This window comes from Accipiter gentilis, chromosome 4, assembly GCF_929443795.1.
Source record: "Accipiter gentilis chromosome 4, bAccGen1.1, whole genome shotgun sequence".
NCBI lineage: Eukaryota > Metazoa > Chordata > Aves > Accipitriformes > Accipitridae > Astur > Astur gentilis.
The window spans coordinates 12673178-12696342 of record NC_064883.1 but is presented as its reverse complement, the minus strand read 5'-3'; the positions used below and the strand labels follow the sequence as shown (position 1 = coordinate 12696342).

General features: G+C 38.8%; 1 long non-coding RNA gene across 2 annotated transcripts in view; it reads right to left on the bottom strand.

The window, feature by feature from the left end:
• Positions 1 to 349: 349 nt before the first annotated feature.
• The window catches only part of LOC126037998 (uncharacterized), a 31723-nt gene continuing 8907 nt past the window's right edge, over positions 350 to 23165 (bottom strand). The window contains exons 2-4 of one of the 2 annotated variants that reach the window (XR_007505855.1): positions 17129 to 17226; positions 13496 to 13670; positions 350 to 6280 (exon numbers count right to left, since the gene is read on the bottom strand). This is a non-coding gene — a long non-coding RNA (uncharacterized LOC126037998). The remainder of the gene's footprint in view (positions 6281 to 13495; positions 13671 to 17128; positions 17227 to 23165) is intronic. The other variant, XR_007505856.1, reaches the window with a different exon arrangement.

Below are 23165 nucleotides of genomic sequence, written 5' to 3'. Positions count from 1 at the left end.
ATTTTCAGATTTTTGCATTTTAGTATTTTAGTCAGTGTGCTAAATAACTAAATGAACTGCAGTTCTTAATAGGGAAATTTCATTTCACTGGAGTACCTGTCTAGATTTTCTACATAATTTAAACCAGATGTTCAGTAACTTGAACGAAAAGTTCAGTATGATGGATCATAACGTCTTCTAAGTTCTTGCTTTCTGGAGGGAAATAGATTCAAAATATCTGGAGGTTAGTAACACGCAGGAAGCAAAACATGTGGACCAATCCTGAGTAATCTTGATACTGAGTAAAGTTTGCCATCCAGATGCTGAAAAAACAAGACATCCATTTGCATCCTGAAAATTGAAACATTAACCCATTAATCACTCACTGGAAATACAAAAAATGGGGTTTGAGTCTTTGCATCCAAGACTTCAGTTCATACTTTTCCCTCTTAAGTCTAGCCCACATAAGCCAGCCTGAATAAACTGATTCATATAAAAGTCACTTACACCATCAGTGTTGCTCATGACGTTAGCTGTCAAGAACATGAAGTCAACAAAATTTCAATTTGTTTCCCTTACAGAATGTTCCTTTGGTATACAATAATATCAGATACTGTGTGCACATGAATATTTATTTAAATTATCATATATCTAACATGTTCATTCATATTCCTAATTGTAATATTTTTAACTCTTTACAGAATAAGGGATGACAATTTTTTTTTTTTTTTTTTTACTATGATTTGGAACAACTATGCTTGAATGAAAATTAGGTTTCATTTAAAAATGACCCCAAACAGAACCTGAGATAGTTAACTCAAGGCATGCATGTACAAGAGGAGAGGAGGAAAAGTTCAGTATGACACAGCATTTTGTTCTCCGATTTATTAAATCAAGCATCATGTAAATGAGAAGTCCCTTTTTCAGCATGTCCTTTAGGATTTTAGAATTAGTAAATTCCATCTTTTTTTTATCTTTCTGTAGGTAGAAAGAGGATAATGACATCATTACTGCTTGCTCTGTCAGATTTTAATCTTTGCATGAACTAGTCATTAAATCGACCCAGTAAAATATTCCCTCTGTTTCCATGGGAGACGCTGTGGCTGTCCAACGCTGGCTCGGTGTCTCAGCAACAGTGCAGCTCCATGTGCTCACCCAGTGCCGCTACCAGTTCTGTGTTTCAGCTGATGTAGAAACTTTGGCCCCAAACACACGCTGCTGTCAGCGACCCAACAGCAATCGAGATGGTCTTCAGCCAGGCTTCAGACACAAGGGTTCCTACATCATTGCTTGTTATAAATACTAGCAAAAGGTTACTCCACCTATTTAGGCTTCTACAGCTTTCTCATCGTTCTGACTACTGTGTGCATCACATACTAATTCTTAAGATACAGAAGAAAAAGCCTCTGTGAGGGGCTGGAGTCATATAACTCTGGGACCCTACTGTCATCCATGAAATGAATGACCTGCAGAGACAAACAGTTGTCACATATACAGCTACGCTTCCCCATTAGTAAATATTTTCTGGTAGCACAAATGTACATTATCTTTAAGGAACTTCAGCAAGACTCCGTGGAAGTGACTCACAGCCAGATCTTCCAATAAATCTGAAAGGGATCCCAAAGATCAATTGCAGGCTGGGGAAATACTAAATACAAAGGATTCCAGCTGACCTAAATGAGATTTTACCATTTTAAAACCTCCCATAGTTGTATTTCTAGAGTCAAAGATTTGACTTGTGATATGTACAACACATAAAATACTTAATACATGGTCTGGTTTTTTTTTTAAGGCAGCTCATAAATTTATTGCAGTCTTATGGCATACCATTCAGATTGATTTATGGGGCACAGCTCAGATTTTTTATAGCTGAATTACCAAGCACAAACCAGGTACACCATCCCATTAAAAATGAATTTACTATGGGAACTGCACATTGAAAGTTAAATAATGGCTTGATTTTCAAGCTGAAACTGAAATATTTGCTTTTCTGCCAACTAATCCAAAACAGTCTATGAATAATTACATTACCTTTGCTTTCAAAATGTTATTTATTTTCACTGAAGGTCATAGCCTTTGGGGAAAAATTACAGAATAATGAGCATTACTTTACATACTCTGACCTGTAGTGTCATCACTGTTACACCTTTGCACTGAAGGGTATGCTTATCTTGGCAAAAGAACTCAGTTATTCTGTTGTTGTTGTTGTTGTTGTTTTTTAACAATATGTTTATTTTATTTTAAAGGAAATTCCATATATGTATACATACACATGAATAGCTACAATTCATATGAACTGTAAAGTCATCAATGGGGTCCAAATCAACAAAATCTAGAACAAAAAAGTTCTTAATGGCATAGCACATCATCACAACATATGCTTAGTTCACATTTCACATGAAGTAATGTTTTAGTAAATGTTCTAAAGAATAAGGAAAAAAAATGTGAGGTTCTCTTTTTCATACTCTTTCACCCACCAGTCTGACCTACCATCATAAGTTCAAATGTACAGACCTTTAAAGGAGAGATAAATGATCATAACATAATGTAAAATGTTATAAGAATGACCCAGTGTAGGTATTTCTCAATGCTTCTATTCTGCAGTCTACAAGGATAAAAGCAAATCCCCTAGAACAGTGAAAATACAGGGTTCCAGCCTGATCAGCAGATACAGTCCTCATTTTTATTTCTAAAATTTTCTGAATGTTAAATTTATGATGTATTTAGGATTGAAGAGAACAGGCACTTTGAAAAGAAGTCCTATGTAGAAATTTTCATGAGATGATGTGGAAACCTTGCCTAACATACCACCAGTGATAAAATAAGAAACTGTCCAATTTGGATGTATAGTGGCTCCTAAAGTTAAAAAAAAAAAAAAAAAAGTAAAGGTAAATAATTTCCCCTTCTTGACATTTTTAGTTATTAGCAATTAATTATTTGGGGGACGATTTGAACTTGTGAACAAGTTATGACAATAACTGAGCATTTAAGCTGCTGTCCATGCTGCTAGGTGAGGTAACTAGTTGGCCTGGGGTTGAATCTTGCCCAACATACTTATTCATCACAGAATCTCCTGTGAACTGAAAAGGATTCCCTTGTCTTCATCTCAGCCTCATGTTGTTCAAGGTCATGAAGCCTCGGAAGAACAGAGGAACTCATTGCATGGCCATACTTACTTTAACACACAGGTAGGATACATTTATTTTTGGTTTTCCCCTGTAGACTGTCTCCTCTATTCTGTTTCTTAAGCACGGTGGTTAATTTATCCACATGCAACCCAAAGTCCCCTACCATAAACTCCTCCTACACCATTTTCAAGCACACAGCGCCCATTGACAGCTTACAAAGTGGAGCAGGTGCTGACTGAATGAAAAAGAACAAGCTGCCTTCCCAGTCTGGTGCAATAGAGCAGAATTATACTAAAACTGCACAGTGCCTATAACCAGGTGAGTGACATCCTCACATACTCTGTGCATGGCTGGCCTTTAGAGGAAGTGCTTGCATGTCACAGAAGTACTTGTTTGATTCCACTTTTTCCCTATCTAGCATATATCCATGCAAGACCTAAGTCAGCTATCTGCTGTAAGGGTATGCTTCATGTGTAGAGAATAATCAGCATGTTACATGCAGAAAGAACAATTAGTTTCTGTGGTTTTGTCTCATTTGAAAGAATCATAGTAAAAATACGCAGAATCAGCATTGCATGATCAAACCATCACTCTCCTTCATCCAGGTTTTCCTCACTTTTGGTCTGGAGTGGCCCCATTCAGCTGTGCATTTGGAAAACATTCTGGATTACCCCATGTCTATGGCAAATGCTCTGCAGTCCTACTGCCAGGTACTATATTGCCAGAAAGGAATTTGGTCTGATCTTCCTAATGCAGGGCATGGAATATAATTTGTTCTAGCCAACCTGCACATTATGTGGAAAGGAGACCATGAAAACAAGGGCCAAAAGCTGAAAGATTTTTGTGATAGAAGACTAGGACAGAGGGAGCTACTAGACAATGAACTCCATAAGGAGGCACATCTGTATTTTTCTACAAGTGATACAGTGTACAAAAGAACATTTATAAAAAGTGCAAGTGTGATGCGCATGCAGAGTACTGAGTGCTTCTAACCCATTGATTTATTATACCATTTGACAGTAGTTTCCCAGTAATGGATCATAGCTGCTAATGATGATTTTAAAGTGCAACCGGAATGAAAACAGGACTTCTTCTCTTTAATCTGCTATGTGTGACACACCATGGTAGATGTGATTTACTACCTGTGTTGTGAAATACCACGATTGGCCAGTGGTACAGAATGTGCTATAAAAAGATGGCATAGAGCTAAGTTATTTCATACCCTCCTTTCTAGCTTTCCAGCTGTGTTGGCAAGTCTTACGTTTATATGTACATATTCTTTTTAGAGATACTAATTGCTTGATTTTTATTTCCTGAGCAATTAATGACATTAAATAAATGTAAAAAACTTTATACAACACAGCATATGTCAGCATTTATAATTTATGACAGTTTAGCCTTTAAAAATGTTGCCTCACATTCTCCTCTAGATATAAAACACTTCATATAGACAGAAATTGTAAATGACTCTCTCATTATGCTTAACAATAGGCATCTGAATCGTCTACTTGGTGAACCTGATGCAGTTCTTGGGGAATTTGGGGCCCTTAGAACCAAGTGTACTGAAGAGACTGTCAGTCAGTGGGCTCAAGCAAGTAATGTTGGATAATCAGTGACAAAGGTGAGGGACTACACCACCCACCACGCAGACAAAGGGTTAATTCATGCTTTATTTTCTCAACTTCCCTCTCTAAGACTTGCACAAATACTTTGGAGGAAATCTCAAAGAACTGGTAGTGGGAGAGGAGAAAGGAGAATGTTTTTGGCAAAACTGGGTTCCGAGTTCAAAGTTCCTTGGAATAGCATGGTTTTGTATGTCCAAAGCTAGAAAGGGCTTTCAGGTATTTCATTTTGTCTTTCTACCATTGTTCTCACAAACACTAACCTGGAAGAAGCTGGAGAACTCACCTTGTATACTCAAAAAAGGTAGTAACCTCATTTCAGAATTATATATATATAAATATTCATTCCAAATCTCAGTCTCACCTTGTACCTTCCGTCATGAACCTATAACATTCTTACTCTTTAAATTTTCCTTACCATGAGTTCAAAGGTCAACTTAAGCAAAGTTGATGGCAGCAGAGATCAGCAAAAGAGGAGACTGGACACAGTATTAAGGACACAATTTATATTCAGAAAATGAAAAAAAGAGACTGCCTTTGGAGAACTAACATGACACACAACCAAGTTGCATAAGAAAGAGAGCATTTTGTCCACTCTCTTTCTTTCCTGGTATCATTTTGGTAGCTATTTTCCTAAATTGTTTAATCTTTTTTTGCAGTTTTCAGCTCATTTTCAGACCAGCGGCAAATGATTTCTCCACAACTCAGTTTTACATCCACAGCCACCAGTCGTGAGAAAGAGCTCGCCTACCTTGGGATATGCCAAGTATCAGTTCTTCTAGGTATCTTTTTTTGTTGGGTGAAGAAGAAATACAGTGACAGCCTCCCTTATGGGGTGTGGAGGAGAAAATTAGTACATTGCTGCCCAACTCTCTGCCCACTTCCTCAGTCAGAGGGAGAGGGTGACCTTGTTTTCTCTGCTGCATTGTCCAATTGTAGTTTGAACTCCCATTTCACAAACTTGCAGAGCAGATCCACTGCTTTGCCTTTTCTCATTTGATATAGCCTTTTTGGGTAGTTTTCCTTATCTGCAATTCATATCTCATAAACCATTTCTTGCAGGGAGAGAACCTGTTTACAACAGAGCCACTGTACAACTGATAAGAAATGAGCCATACGCTCACCTAAATCACTTATTCTGCTTAGTAACTAGAAAAGCAGAAACAGTGTTGAAGACTCTTCGCATGAAAGCCTCTTGCTTTCTGCTATCATTTTCTTAAAAGTCAGAGCGATGGTCTTTTCCCATAATCCTGACCCAGGCATTGGCAAGGCAGGTGCTTTCTCTGCAGGACCATGGAGAGTGCCTTCATCCGCCCCGAGGGGCATCCCTCTGCTCCCAGTACTTAGTGGGACATATTTCAAGAAAATAAATATTTTCAGAGTTGGGGGGAAACGGTATGGGTATGGGTATGGCTATGGGTACCCACCCTGTTAAGCTGGAGACAAGGCAGATACATGTGCTGGTTATTTAGGGGTGAAATTGCCCTCAGGGAATGTTTTCTTTTTGTCCGTTCACGATACACTCCACACTCCATGCCTCTTATTCTTTGCCTGCAATAGGAAAATAGTTTGCTTAAGGAGATTTTGATAAAGAGCCTATTTTTTTATGTATTTTTGAAGTGCTATCCTGAAATGGGACTTTTAAATCTTTTGGTAGCAGAGAAAGGTCTTTGACTCCTCCTTTCCCCACTGAGAGCTGCATAGAGACACTTTATCTGCCATTTACCTTTGCTTGTATTGTTTACATCCCTCAGTCATGGCCACATAACTTTCTTATGGCAACAATAGCAACTGCACACATGGGCAGAGTTTTACAGCAATTATAATGTGTTTCTACCTGGCAGCTACACTGGACAAGCCTCCTCTCTGAGGATCCTTAGCAACACACTGTGGATCCCAGCATGAAAACTTTTGGTTTAGATATTAATGATTATAATTGTCTCTGAAGATGGACTCTGGAATCTATTCCATTTTTCGGGATTCTATCGTCAAATAATTTTCCCGATAGTGGTTTTACTAAAAATCTCAATATTGGAATGACTTAATAAAGTCCTAAAAACAGGACAGTGAGTGTGTTAGCATACGCATTCAGCAACATACAATCAGTTTTAAATTGAAAAGTATCATTCAGATCACTTTTTATCTCACAGTTTCATTGTGATGATCAGCTGGGAGAGCTGAAGTGTCTCCTGCTTTTCAGTGACTTACAAGATTAAACTATGCAGAGCCAAGAATGAACAACAGGATTCTTTTCAACACATAATCAGAAAACAAACCCACAATATTCCTTATCAGAGGCATTATTCCTCACCAACACATAGCACTGAAATTGCTTTAGGCATTCTTATAAAAGCAATTGTTGTTATAAAGGGAAACAAAAGCAAAGGGGGAAATGTTCAAGGGCTGATGTTTTCTCTTCTTTAACTGACAGGTTTCTTGAGCATTTAGTTGGCTTTTTTTGTCTTATACCTGCCAGACAATTTATATTCCAGCAGATAAGATTCCTGAAGAAAAAGAACTCTGAGCACAATACAGCCAGTTTACTAACTAGGTGTCAAATGGCTGACTATTGACACACAAAGAAAATACTAATTCTCAAAAAAAAAGCTGCTAAAAAAAAGTGAGCAGAAAAATCACAAATCTGAACACCCCCCCCCCCCCCATCTTCTTGCACATGAATAACATACACAGATACAGTGCACATGAAAACACACAGATTATATATCAATTGGCATGTGGATGGAGGATGAACCAGATGATCACTTTACATCCGTTCCAACATTCCTCCTCTGTGATTCTGTGTGTGTGAGAGTGCACACATCCATGCATAAAACATTCTTGTCAACTAAGGATAGAACATGACAGGCATTTAGTTACAGGTTATTAGTGATTTGAAAGAGAAGGTGTAAAACTGGACTCTAAGCACAGCTGCAGAAAAGATTTTTTTATTTTTAAGAGAAAAAAGAGAACACTTCATAGTAGTAGAAAACAACAGATTTGAAAAAGTTCCAAAAGAATACCTGAAATTCCAGATCCTTTTCTAAGGTCTTAGCAAAAACCTCTTTGTAGTTGCTGGCATTAAAGAAATGCTATACAGCCTGAGCAAACCTAATGCTTCTATTCAAGACTGTCTCAAAGGAATGAAGCCAACTAAAAGATTAGATGGAATCTGAGTTTTAGACCAGAAATTCATTTGTAACAGGATTCCCTTTAATAGCAAATGCTATTTAATATTATTGATGTGGGCGTTACGGTACCCAAAAGCATGTCACCTCCTCGAAGAGCTCTATAATTCTTTTAGTAAGATGACTGTAAAGAAGTCCCCTTCTTCTTTGATAACTGACCCAGAGGGCATTTACCGAGTTCAAAGAGAAGGCACAGATATAATTTTTTCCCCTTGTAAAGGCAATTTACACAGAAGAGAGAGCACAAAGGATCTCACTTTATTCCCTCATACAGATGTTTGATTTAATATGTATATCATGAATAATGTTTCTTTTTCTGGGCTGTTGACTCAGCTTTACTTACATGCATATTATCATATATAATTCCCAAGCAAGTGATGGCATAACCTTGTATGTTATATAGGCTTATCCCAAAACCCATTTTTTTTTGAGGCAGCTGCCCCAGAAAATCAAAATATGTATCAAAAGCAGCAGAAGATGTTGGTGCTGACTTCAAGGGGTAAACATAACTGTACAAGTCAATATGGCAATGCATTGGACTCAATGTAGCTATTTAGGTCAGAGAGAAATACAGGACTAAGCCCTCCAAAAATGAAAATGATTCTGTGACTCTTTTTTGCCTTTCTCTTGATTCCTCAATATTGTTAAAGTCTGGGACATGTTCAGACTATCAGTGAAATATTTGTTCTGGGACAGGTGAAACATGACAGGAAAATATGCACCTCATTTGCTTGGTGGCATTGCAATATTTTGTATATGGTGAACAGGTGCATACTTCTATTTATCTTTGTAGTTACTCTGCTCTTGTGTAACCTTGTCTGCTTCTGGAACCAGTGGCTTTCTAATAAGCAACTTTTTTTTTTCCTTTTTTTGAAAAAATATAAAATCCCCTGTTAATTCCTGTTGGTTTTTACTCTGAAATATCTACAAAATCAGTCTGACTCTTCTTTGACATACTAGGACCTATGTTTAGAATATAACCATTCTTCTTCTTAGCAGCTGTAGGTTTTCTCTCTAAGCACTTCTTTGTACTTCCATTTCTTTCTGAACAAACAGTATTTGCAAGTTGTCAGTGCTGCCTACAGTACCTCCCACTTTTTTTCTTTTTTTTTTTTTAATATTTTGGAATCATAGAAAAGAAAAACAACACCTGTTGCCAAAGTACAGTACAGGCCAGGTTTACAGCTTTTAGCATACGCATGTGCACACATAAACTTCGGCGAGCACAGTTTATATCTGTGCTTTACAACCAAAACAACAGGAAGGACTTCCCATTCTGAGCATCTGGTTATCCACAAACACTGGCACTCCTGCCTGTGAAACACAGGTAGAGCAACTGACTTTGGAGAATCCTTTCAATTGCTTCAAAAGGCCACTTCCTCTTGGGTCTGTAAGAGGTGAAAAGATTCATAGAAAACCCCCCTGTATTTTTACCTGTGAACAAGGTACAACACAAGCACGAAGACTAGCCTTTGCTAGAAAACTTCTAAAATTGTGCTGCTTTTCTTCTGCATTTTGATATCATTCTTCTCCAGCACTCTCCCTGTAACTCTGAAACTATGTAGTACAGTAATTTCTTCCTGCATGTTCTCTTACAGCAGGGTGCAACTGAGGTAAACCTCTTGTCACTGATTAAAAGTTCCTCAGCGGGGAACCTTGGTGGGTACTAAGCCAGAAGAAGACATTTTGTCAACAGCCCATTACATTTCCACATAGATACCAGATTGTTGACATGGCAACTTGAACTTCATCCTTCTGCTTTATGTACACTTCTTATCTGCCATCTACCAGGCTGACGCAGGAGTTTCATTCTTTCATAGGAATAAAATACAGACCTCAGCCTACAGTGAAAATGGTTTTGTGAAAACTGCTTTACCAAATGTCACAACAAGAAGGAAAACTTGTTCTGTACTGACACACTGTACTGGCTACCAAAGACAATTAAAACATTATTTCTGCACTTTATTCTCTCCATATACACACAGCCCATTAGTCAGTTGCCTCACATGCTGACTTACAGTTGCCACCTGTTACTGTAGAGACTTCCATCCAGATTTTTAATCCTGAGTTCCTAATGTAGATCAGAGAATAAGCACTACCTTTATCATCAGCATTTCAACAATATTGTTGAAAACAATTCATTGTCTCCCCTCTATGCTTAAAATTACAACATTTAAATGAGTAGGTGGCATTATATTAGTCTCTGAAATTCTAAACTTTTGATGAAGCTCTTTCACTCCAAATAGTGTGGAGGTTATGTCAGTTTGAAAATACAGCTTAAAAAAAAGGGCCACGTTTGACCCTTTCTCCATTCCTGGTATGTGCTAATTCAACATTCTCATGCATTTCCATCCTGTTCACTACTGTTTTGATGCTCTACCACCCGTCCTGCCCCGTGGTCCTGTCCCCAGGTGATATTCTCAGACTGATGATAGTCTGCCAATGTCCTTGTCCTCCCTTTATCTTCAGATCCACTTGCTCATTTTCCTTCCAGCCTGTATGGTCACTTACTTCCTAACTGTCCTTTGAGAAGCTCCTCCTCCAAAAGCACCAAAAAGAAAGACCCCTGGCATTTATAGATAAAATCTCTGGTCAACTCTCTCTGAACAACTGGTGGCCCTGAAACAGGTCATGCAAAGTGCTGTGCAGTGACAGTTTGGGTTCTCAGGTGTTGAGACAGGTAAGATTACCTTGGAACTCCCTTCTAGCCCTATTTTATTATGTTTCTATCTTTAATAATTATGATATTGATGAAAAATATTTATCAACTAGCAGTTCTTCAAGATACCATATGCTAATAGTTGCATGCATTCTTCTCCATCACAGGACAATACTTGCCAGGAAGGGGCAGATACAGATCAGGAAAGTGAGATTACTGGTACCTCCCTCTAATTAATTGGTGAGCTCGTGGTTTTCATTTGTCAGCTTGCCAGGCATGAAGCTTGAATTATATGAAATAGCAATGAAAAATGACCCCTATATTAAATTTTAGAAAACAAAACTTCAGCAGACTTTCTCAGTACGGACCTATCTACAACATGTTGTAAAATAACTTTTTGTCTACAGAAAAAGAAAATTAAAGCCAGCCAAGAATAAGTTTTCAGCCAGACTGCCCAGTTTCAAATGTAATAATGTTAAAAAGGGCAAGATATAAACTAAATAGAAAAAAACAAAGGCCTATAAAATTGCATCCAAGGGAAATTCAAATTAAGTTGATACATGCTTTTAGAGATAAAACGGCATTTATGTCCAATTCTGAGCCAGTTTTTGAAGACAGCCATATCTAAAAAGATTGATTAGGTTTTGGGAATCAGTGAAGGCTGAATTAGGTTTTGTACGGTGAATTTCTTTGCTAGTATGGCAAGCCCAAAGGCTGCACATTGCATACAGTCCAAATTCATCCTCTCTCTGGAACTTAATTCATGAGGTTGTACATTAGCAAAGGTGCAGAGGCCGCTCTTTCCCCATGTGTGTTTTTTTTTCCTAAAAATACTTTCTCAAGCCTCTTCTACCTACCATTTAATTCTCATTTCACTCTTTGACCCTTCCATTTGAGTGAGGTTATGAGCAATATGCCAAAGAGACTCTGAAGGCTTCACTTAACTCTTCCTAATCAACATAAATACCTGCCAAGAAAATAAGTTTCAGAGAAATATTGAGAGTGTAAGAGAGCCATCTGAGGAAACCTGAGGACTGTGTTATTTAGGATCATCATGATGGTCACTTCCATCCAAGACAATATGCAAGACAGTAGAAAAGGAACCCCTCCTTACCAAAGCCTCTTTCAAAACAGCACCAAATTGGGACCAATATATCGAATGCATGAAACCCAGGTACTTCTAAATAGCCATTTTTCACAGCAACATTGCCATAAAAGAGAGATGAATCTTCTCCTCCCTCTTTATCCTGTGAAGAAAGGCGGGGTGTGGCAAATTGACATCCTTCTATAGCACTGCTCTTGCTAATCAATTGGTTGGTTGTGTCTGTTTCTATAGATTTATTTTAAAGGAAATACCACATATAGAACAAAAATTACCTGTTCTTTCAGCGCTGAAAAAAATTCAAACAAAAACATTTTCAAGTACCAATATAGGCTGTAATGTGGTTCCTGGTCTCTTAGGGTTTTTAAATCACGGAAATACGGACAACCGGCATGATACACGCTTCCTCTTCTTGCTTCTCACAAGTGCTTTCACTATCCAGTGCTTTCATTATTCAGAAAGTGAGTAATAAAAGATAGCCAAGGATGGAAATCAATCAGATAGGCTTAAAAGTAGAGATTTTACTTTTTTGCAAGTACTTAAAAAAAAAAGTAAAAAATTATAGTGTGATGACTTCTTTTTAAATGGAAATCCAAACTTTATCCCTTAGTTAGAATCCCCCTATATTTAAGGTTGTTACAGCAAAACTAACATTGTGTGCCAAGATCTGCAGTACGTGTTAATCCATTTATTTTTTCTTAATACTGTCCTGCAGCACATTTATCATTTATGTATGCAGAATTTGAATGAAATTAATTACATTTAAAGATACAATATTTCTACCTACAATTCAATAGCAGTACACAATTTCAGGTTATTAATCTTATATTTCATGTTTTCGTGTTGAAATTTCTATGGATCTCATTCCAGATTTATGACAGAGATTAATTGCAAAAAGACAGCATAAGTAATTTTCATTAACTTATTAATATATCTTGGTTCTCAACCTCATCGTAAATACTATAGTCAACATATGTGACTCATGAAGGTACACAGCCAGTAAATTTTCCTGTGGCAAAGGGCATTAAAACTCTTTCTGTATACCTTTCTTTCACAGGCATATTAATAAGACTTTTTACTACTAGACTGTCAAATAATGCCTGTAGGACTACAGCTACTTCAGGAAAGAAGACATTATTTCAAAAGGCCGTATTTGCAGCTTTACTAAATCCTAAAGATTATATGAACATTATGCTACAACTTACTGTTTATCTACTTTAAGAGGGACAATTCTCAACTGAGTGGTCTCAACTGCCATGGTGGTTGTATTGGATTTAATGGGAACTGGTGGTGCTCATCACTGTGCTGGGATTAGACTGAAGGGAACAAAACACTACATTTCACTATAAACTCTGTAACCTGGCTGGGTTTTGGATCAGATCCCATGTACTTTAAGCTGGAAAATCTCTGAAATACCTTTAGAAAAGTAGTTTCTAAACAAACAAGCAAGCAAAAGCCCTGTTTCACAGTAGTCTTGGTTGCTAAAAGCAGTCTGGTCCCCAGTTCCTGATCTGTGCTTAAGCACCTTCTGAAATGGATCAGGATGCTCTTAGTTGTGTAGAATTTTCTGGGGTACAATAACTGTCCTCTGGAGCAGTCAAATTAGTCTGTACAAGTCTATAGCCATATTTTCCCTAGTGCATACAGAGACACCAAGTGACAGAGTGTTGAAGACCAGACAGCTATACAGTTAACATAAGTACTTATCACCTGTCTATCCATAGGTGGAGACATAGATCTTCCAGGGACCTGTATGACTTTTGTGCCTGCAACTTGGTTTTTGAAAAGCAGAGGTAAAACATACTTTGAGTAAACCTCACCTTCTCCCCTGCTGCTCCTTGCCTTGTAGGAATGACAGATCAGGTGAAATGGGTAGCATTGACCAACTCTCCGTTTCTTCACAGAATTCACCCCACGGGCTACTAAGGAAAGTACCAGTGCTCAGGCATGTCTACCACTGTCCTGGTCCTGTTTTCCATCCACCTTGTGAATTTTCTGGAAAAAACAGTGTGACAGATTTTTATTATATCCATTTCACATCTTCATCTTTGCAAGGCCTTTCTATGGTTTTCCCAGCTTTAATTCATTCTCCTACCCCTTTTCTGCTGCCCTGCACAGTCAGGGGTTCACAGTTCACCTTGACATCAGCTGACAATTTTTGAGCAAGATGATAATATTTGCATTGATATTTGAGGCAAATGCTTTAATAACATTAAATTAGGCAATTACAGTAAAGTTAAAGTCTGAGATGCACGCTAAAGACCCAGAATAATTCAGATGACTAAACTGAGGCTAATGCATATGGGCTGTTAATCAGTAATGTGACCTCTAAGACTGTGAGGGACGGTTTTTGAAAAGAGCTGTCCTTGTCTCCTGCTAGAGCCTGAAGGAAGCCGGCCCGTTCATTTGCCTTTGGAGCTTGATAATGACTGGTAGGTTGCAGAAAGAGTATGAGATTCAATGAAGAAACCAACAGCTTTTATTTTCTTCCTACAACCTGGAGTGCTGAATTCAATATCCTTGTACTAACATCCCACTATTACCAGTCCTTCTGTATGCACGGTTGAACTGCTTCATGATCTTATTACACTAATTCTGACCGAGAACTGGTTAGTATGCTTAACATAGTTTCTGAAAAAGCCAATCACTAAAATTTGAGAAAATAAATGGTGAAAAAGTATTCACATCCTCCTCACCACAGATCCAGCATAATAAGTGCATGTAACTTGTGGCTCCCTCACTAGAACAGTAACTCAAACATGGAGAACCACAGAGTGAATGAATGTAAATGCTTTCAATAGACAATTGCGGGATTTTGCCCAGGATGGCTATGACATATCCTTCTTGGTATTTGTGTTGGAATGGTGATCTGCTGTGCCTGTCTTCAGTAGGTGGGATGACTGCTGGTGTAGAGCAAGTACAATCTATTTCTAGAGCCAAGGTTAGGAGGAAAGTCCAGAAGCCATAAGTGATGGTTACTGCTCATTCTCTACTCACTGCCACAGATGTACTAGAAAATGATTTCTAGAGACTACAATGTCATCTTTTTGCAGAACTGCCTTCCTTTCTCCCTAAATTTCCCTCTCCAGACTGACTCACTCTCCGCCCTTAGTGTCTATACACAGAAGATATTTTCACCCTAGCTTTAGGCTGGTGTCCATTTTTGCAATTTTTTGCCAGGAGCTATTTTTGCCAGAAGTCACGTGTATGTGGGATTCTGCCACAAAACCAACCTATTTAGAGCCACTAGTACCAATAATAAATGCTAAAATTAAAATGTGGAGGAGGACTGAACCTAAAAATGTGGTCTATTTTAGGTAATGGATCAATGTTTCTATTTTGAAGTAAATTATCTTCCAAATGTGATTCTGTTTGTCAGCAAAAGGGCATAATAGCAAGTTGAGTAGATTATTTTTCAGCAAAGGAAAGGATATGCACATGAGTTTTGGTGACTGCCTTTCCCAATTTTACAGTCAAATGTAGAATCTTTGATCCAGGCTACTAGAAGATGGTAACGCTTTGAAGAAGACATTAGAAATTTATAAAGTATCTCACAGATTTGATGTCAAACAACAGATAACACTCATGCAGCAATTTTAAGACAAAAAAGGTTTCATTTCCTTACAAACTTCCTATAGAAATTAATCCCATTGCTACTAAATTTTTTTAAAGTATGTTTGAATAGCTTTTGTAAGTTAAATCAATCAGTCATAGCTATATAGTCAACCTCTTTGTGTATCTATCTTTTCACATGCTAGTCAGGATCTTATCCCAAATATTTATCACATAGTAAATACTAGCAATAAAAGGTCCAAGTATCTAAACCTATTGGCTTTATATACAGTTGTGCTGTGTAAAGATAGTTAAAGACTCAAGGTTGATAGAAAACATCATCTTTACATTTTTTATTAGCCAAGTTTGCTCTAGTTGGATGAAAACCGTGATAGCAACTGTTCCACCCCTTAAAAAGAAAAAACAATCTTTCTCTTACCTGAGTAAACGTAAAATTTATTTTGCAGAGAGGAGTAAAAATAACAAAAATTGAGATAAAACCTAGCGAAGTTTATGCAGAGGTGCCTGCCGTGGACTGTCAAGTGTAAGACAGCATGCAAACTGAGATGTTTAATAATAATAACTCTAATAATTTTAGAACAAAACTCTTGCAATGTTTGTGCTGCTGACACACATGGAAAATACAGAAAATGACAAGATGGCTTCTGCAGAGGCAACAAACGTTTGCAGTAGTGTTATCTATCATCTTTCATATATACATTGTCTGTTTGCGATAATGCACCCATGCTAAAATGATATATTTATACAGACCAAATGATTCCTGTTTTGCCATCAGGTTATTAGCTCCTTTTTTCAGCTGAGACAACGTTGCTGCAAAATTTGGTTGGAAAGGAGTTATTTTCATCTGTGGCCACACGGTGCCTGTGACCATGGAAATTCCAAATAGTTTCTGATATTTCTATGCTACCTCATGGTTAAAGGAGAATAATCCATTGTTCACCTGTCTTCAATCTCTTTTCCTCATTTGCCTGGAAGTTCCTGCAGGAGATACCTGTTTTCACTCTGAAATAGTTAGGGCACATCCTCCCAAGGGGGTGTCTGTCCTCCTTCTGGGTACTTAAGGCAGTAGGTTTAGGTTTCTTTTCCTTACAGTGGTAAGAAATACAGAGCTGTGGCTAAGGAAAGGCTGAATAGACCACCTTGCTGAAGGCAAGCTGGAGAGCCCAAGGGCAGAATGTGGTTACTAAGAGTCCTGTGGTGAGTTTGCATGAGTAGGAGTTTCACAGGGCCATGTCACCACAGCCCTTCTGTGCCTCATTCTCGCCTGATCACTTCCTCGTCCTCCAGCTTCTGCCACCTCCATCTCCCCACTCAAGCTTACCATTACTCCAAATGACTGTGACTTCTGTTGCTGCTTCGCATTTGACCTGGTCAGTATAGACAGGTTCCAAGAGGAAGCCATAAGAAAGCTGTACACTCCTACTGACTCTGACTAGCTCTTTACTTATGCGGCAAACCAGAGCCTATCCCAATATCTGGGCCATGATCAGAACTTGGGACTAGTCTAAGCCTAGGCTACTTTGGAGAGTATGTGCTAGCTTGAGTAAAGCAGGGAAGCACTAAGAAAATTACAACATTAAGAATTACTTTAAGTAAAAAATCTTCATATTTGCCTTATGCAAATAGTGCAATCTGACTGCAGCTCAAGGAATTGGGGCTTGTGTTTTTTTAATGTGGTTAGGTCAATATTTCTATGATTAGATGTTGGTTTTATAGCCATCGAAGAAATAACTGAAAGTGTTTATGATATTCTCTGGAAGCATCTGTCTCATAAAATGAAAACATAATGTTTCCAGAAAACATTGGTAAGTTGGCTTTGCTATCTGTCATTAGAAAATCATCTTTTGTGTTGTTTGCAATCTGATATATTTGCAACTTACCTTTTCTTCATAATAACTGTTCTTCTTTTTTTCCACTTCAGTAAGCTAACAGAAGGATCTGGGTTCTGAGCTCATCATTCCCTCTTCATTCGCTCTTCCTTTCAACGAGGCACACAGGAAAATAAATCTTGTTAAATGCCAAAGGACTGGATCCTATCTTTTCAATGCTGAAAAGAAAACCCATTGGCTTTTTTAATTTAAGAAGCCACACTTGTTATTTTTCCCCTTCAAGCCTAATCACACATATTTAAGGCGTCTGACAGCCACAAGTGACGTTGCTTACAGTCTCTTGAAACTTGCACTTCTTGATAGCTTTCATATCCTTTTAAGTCACTGTTGCTTGTTGCTTTCCTTTAAAAGAGAAAACTGCCCATTTTTTTAATGTACTTCATTACTGCAAAATTAATATTTTTGGATTTGAAAGAGCTGTCTATTTATAAACCCAGCCCCTTGTACCTTCTCTGAAGTCGGCAGGGGAGTTAGCTGGAAGTGGCCAGCGGGCTGACCTGAGCAGGTCCCCTTCACACAGCCCGTTGTGCAGAGTGTCCCCAGTCAGCCCGACATGCCTCGGATGATCAGCCGCTCTAAACTAATCCTTTGCTTTATTTATTTTCTGTTTCTTTGTTCAGTTAGAAGGAACCTACAATGATCATCTAGTCCAACTGCCTGATCGCTTCACGGCTGACCAAAAGTTAAAACATGTTATTAAGGGCATTGACCAAATGCCCCTTAAACACTGACAGGCTTGGGGCATCTACCACCTCTCTAAGAAGCCTTTGGCTCTGCATTAGCTTGTTTTCATGCCTTTACTGACCTATACCTGACCCTTATCTCTGCCTGCAGCCACACAGGCCTTCACCCTGGGCAGCGATAAGAGGTCAGCTTGTGAGGAGATGGAGGAGCTGCAGTTTCTAGCATGCTTGGTGGAAGGAACAAGCCAGGTCAGCCCACATGGAATAGAAGCTAGAGAAACTGAAAACATAGTTCTGCTTTCTTATAATTTCACTTTCCCAGTTGCTCTGAACACCAGCTATGTAATATCCAGAGACTAGAGGTACAGTCTGGTAGGTGCTCGCTGTGCCTTGAACCATACCCTCAGCAGGTGGTGAGACTGCCAGGACAGGACTTGCGTAGTCCTCAGAACTTCGTTACGCTGCTAAGAAGAGCTGGCACTGACAGTGTGTACACTGACAGAATCGCAGCGAACTACCACCACCAGAAGCTCCCCTCCCTCTCTGTCTTCACCCTAACTGACTTAGCAAAAAAAGCCCTTTCTTTTTTCACTAAACCTACTTGGAGGGTGAAGTTACATTAAACAGGGTGAGCTGATGCAACCACTCCTCTCCACTGGAAAGGGAAAATGCCTCCTTGTCTTTCTCCTCCTCTATGTTCTCCAGCACCTGGCCCCACCATGCAGGTATCACTGGAGACCTCTCTGTGACCCTGTGCAGCTCAGTAACCTAGCACACAAGCCCAGGAAAAAGAAAAAAAATAGGAGCATATTCTGTGTTCGTTGGCTCGGGGAGGGGACTGACGAGTTTTAGAGCAAGAAGAGAAGGAGAAAGGACTGTGTGGTCACTGCCCGCGATTACAGAAGGAGGCCCTCTGAGCGCAGGAGGAGCAATACCACCCCTTCTCAGGAGGCAGTGAGATGTCAGAAAAGCCCAGAGGCTTATGGAAACACACCCTGGAAAAATTAATCCTCTGTTTTTTTCAAATGTGTCACTGTTTACTTGTGCGAGTATTGCCAGGAATAATACTGATGAGAAGGAAGAAAGATGAAATACAGTGAAAACAGATTGTCTTTGTAAAATTGCTGGAACGGTGTTAGTGTGGACAAGTATAAGAACAAAAAAACCCCACTGCATATGTTCAGCACAGGTTTTTCTTTTTTTTTTAATGTATTGGTGCTTTCTGACAAGTTTCATGTATTTAATATTTTTTTTTGTTTCAAGGCTACCTGATGCTATATGTCCGAAATTCTGGCATTTAAATCTAGCTTTCACTTATTAAATCAAATACTCTGAACATCTTGGAAAGAATAATTTATTATTATAGCACCAAATAAAACCGAAATATTTTGAATAGAGAATACATTACCCATAGGATTGGTAAAATAACAACACTTAAATTCTGATTTTCTATACATTCTACATTTTATAAAACCAGTTTTATTAATAAAATTTTATTAATGAAAATCAAAACAAAATAAAAAGCTAATTATTACATTATGAAAATATAGTGAGATTTCTTGAGCTAAAGCTGTATTCTGTAGAGTAAGACTAGTGTGTGTTGTCTGGTTTGTCCAGCTTTAATAACATTAATGCTTAGATAAAAATTGTAGGAATTGATTACATGATTTTGAAGATCTACAGGGCAACCACCTATGTACCAGTCTGAAAGTGGCTTCCCACAGGCCTTAAGTGTGGCGGTCTTCGTAGACCTTTTTCTGCCTTGCTGTGCATGAAGCAGTTTCACTCAAAGCCTGATGACTTCTGTGGGCTACCAATGGATGGCACTTCTCAGCATCCTGAGAGTGGACCCTGAGGTCAAACCTAGGACCATTCTCAAGAGGGTATGTCAACATATCCCTGCATGTATCTGCACACCACAGATAGGCCTGGGGAAGATCCTGCACAGCTCTAAAGTCCTATTCTGTTTCCAGTGATATTTAAAACCCCCAGAACAAGGCATGTCAGAATAAAGCATATTCTATCTACTACATTTCACCCGTTAGGAATTCAACTTTTTTGTTCCTTTAGGCTGGTCTCCTACAGCCAGCATAGGAAATTAGAAGTCCCATCAAGAATTCCTTTCACGTCAGGGAAAAGCTCCACACTTTATGTACTTCCATTTTAAATTTCCTTCCTTAGCCATAAAAAATGCATGCAAACCCCCTCTAAATATCTCCACCAAATTGATTTCATATAAAATAAAGCTACAAAATTTAGAGCCATGATTATATTCATAAATTATTTGAAACACTGAGAAGTATTTTAACATTAATATAGCAAATAAAGCCCATAACACAAAGATAACAGCATCCTATTTTTTAACAGTTTAGACTTAACCTTAAAACTGATTCTTTTTGTTGCTGTTGTTCATGCTATACATTTCAAATAGGTGCATAGGCTGTCACCACACTGGCTTTCTGAGTAACAACAACAACAACAACTTGTTCTAAAGCAATGGTAAGTTAATCCATGGATTCTCTCTTTTTTTGTTTCCAGAGGAATGTCTCCACTCTCTTGAATTCAGTCCCTCGGGGCTTCAGCATAACCCAGTATTCCTTAATTAAAGCCTGGTTTTGAATGCCATGGATATAATTTTTTTCAAAACTTTACAGCTTTCATTTTCCTTAGACATAAAAGGCATCATGTACATCAGCAGGTATTTTATATCCTTTCTGCCCTCCCGTGACCTATATCCAAAACTCCCCTTACATGATAATCTTTCTCCACACTCAGCAAAGTACTCTAAACCCAGCTTTAAATGAACTCTTTGTTGAAATCTTCATGAGACAACAAAGTCTAGTAGTAAAGAAGATCCTCTTGGATTTGGCAGGTTTAAGTCCAGCGCCTGTTCCACAAAGGCTTTTCTTACCACCTTAGGCAAGTCAGCTAGAGGGATCCATGCACTTAAACATTTTTTTTTTTTGAATACAGACTTTAACATGTCTGTGCTTTGATATCCCAGCTGTACTGAGGGTAATAAAAGTTCCCAATTTTACCAGAGTGTTGTGAGCGTAAGAAGGTAAAAAATTAGAGGTGTGTCACACATCCTGGAACAAGCATTTAGGCCTAAGAGCCCCTTTGTGATTCTTGCAGGGATCTGATAGATTACAACATGTAGAGTCTCAAGTAATTGTTCAGAATGTATGTATGTAGGTATGTATCTATTTTTTGTGAACAACAGAAAGACCCTGATTAAATTCTGATGCAAAATGGGAATTAGGCAAGAAAGGTGCTATCCAAAAGTAAGCTATTGCATCATTAATTAAGAAATAGAAGTAATAATTAAATTAAATAGGAAAGTGAATACTAAAATGAGTGCACTTTTTACTATTAAATTAATTATTAAATACTATAAATAGCTTAAGCTTTCCTCAGTGTTCCAATTTTGTTTCAACTGTGTATTACTCTACTATCAGTGGTATATCTGCAGCGAATGAAGATTTGAATAACATTACCTTCCAGTTTTTGCCTACATTTAGTAATTGTAGCAACACTGTTAACCACAGTTTATAGAATCTTACTGATAGGTATTTTCACTGCCTTTGCTTGCAAGACAGACTGTTTAGCTTTGACGGATTGTTTCACAGCTCTAGTAAGCTGAATTAACACCCCACCACAGCTGATGCACACACTGCTCCCTGCCCTTCCCACCCTTCCTTTCTGCCCCAGTGCTAACCATGCACCCCTGCTGTTTACAGCGTGCCAGCTTCAGAGCTAATGAGCTACTTCTGAGAGCCAGTTTCAGTCGCTAAAACAGCAGAAATCAAACCCAGCAACCCAGCAGTGAGTTAGATCAACTTACAGCAAAGCCTGCCTGCTGGCAGAGCTGGAACGAGGAAGGAGGGGGGCTTGAGCGGACAGGAACACGTGGATGAGGAGGAGCAGGAGTAAGGGGCTGGGGAGTAGGGCTTTCTTGGCCACTGGGATCACTTTCACTCTTGTCCTTAGTGTGTTCCTTCACTAACAGTAAATATAGACTAAAAAGGTCAGAAGGCAGGGCAGGTTTGTTCATGCTGAAGTGATAGTTTTGGTGGTTCTTTTCTGGAGTGTGTTCGGTATCTGCTGATGAGTCATGTTCCAGACACATTCCTCAGATTTTGGGGTCTTCTTCTGGTGAACTAGAAGACCAGACACTTGAGATAACAGCAACCTTGACAGGTTCTCCCCAAACTGCAGGCACAGCTAACGGCACAAATATCCTCTCCCCAGAAGCCAAATACCAGGATATAGCAATGATGGTCCTTAATTTGTGTGTGTGGCTGGGAAGTACTGGTTGATCAAGAACTGTTTTTTTCTGAAAACAAATAATGAAGTGTATGTAATAAAAAATAACAAAAAAGCTGACAGACTCTAGACCTAAAGTTCTTAAGCAATATGAAATGTCCAGCCAAGGAGCTTCTCCAAATTACAGAATACCTTGAGACTTGTAAAACCAGTGGAATAGCAGTGCCTGATCACTCTGTTCAGCTTCTGGCATAAGAGAAATGGCTGGGAGCAAGGCCAAAGAGCATACTGGACCAGCTATCCTCACATGCCATAGTAGCTCTCCAGGGAATGTTACTGTCTTGTATTAGTTATAGCAGCACTATCCTCTCCTTGTAAATATCTGTATCAGCAACATGGTAGACAGAGGATCAACTTTCAAATACGTTTTGAGAAGTAACGGTAATTGTTTCATCCCTATTATTTATTTGTAGGTTCATCCACACATTGTATGATATCCAAATTATATCCTTTAAAATCCCTGTGAGGCCATCATATGTCCTGATGCTGCTGCTATACCATGTCTCATGCAGAGTCCCTGTGAGGCATCCCTCATTCTGGGCTTAATACTTTATTATGTATAACTTAAGCTAACTCTGCTCCGTGTGGCCTATGGAGGTCAGACTAATTTCTCCAATCTACACTTCCTACTTGCATTTCCCCCCCTAGCACATCAGTCGACCATCTTTATATACAAGTTGAAGTGAAAACCAGTGTGGATAAATGTGGAGTTTGGGCTTGAAACCTGAGCTGAAGCAACAGCCATAAGGTACTCGTGTGGCTCACGCTGCCAGCAAAGGCAGCTCAAGGGCTCAAACGCAACATGCATCTCTTTTCAGTTATGCTACAAGTACAGTCACACAGCATGGCTGAGCCTATTATGAAGAAGGGAGAGAAGAAAAGACCTCACCGTAGCAAGCAAAATTGGTGCAGAAGTATTCTGCTAACCCCATAGTGAAGGAGTGGTTTCCCATCTCTTGTAGCTGACCTCCACTGCTGCTGAAAGGTGCAATTCCAGTCTCTGCCGGGCCACATCTTCT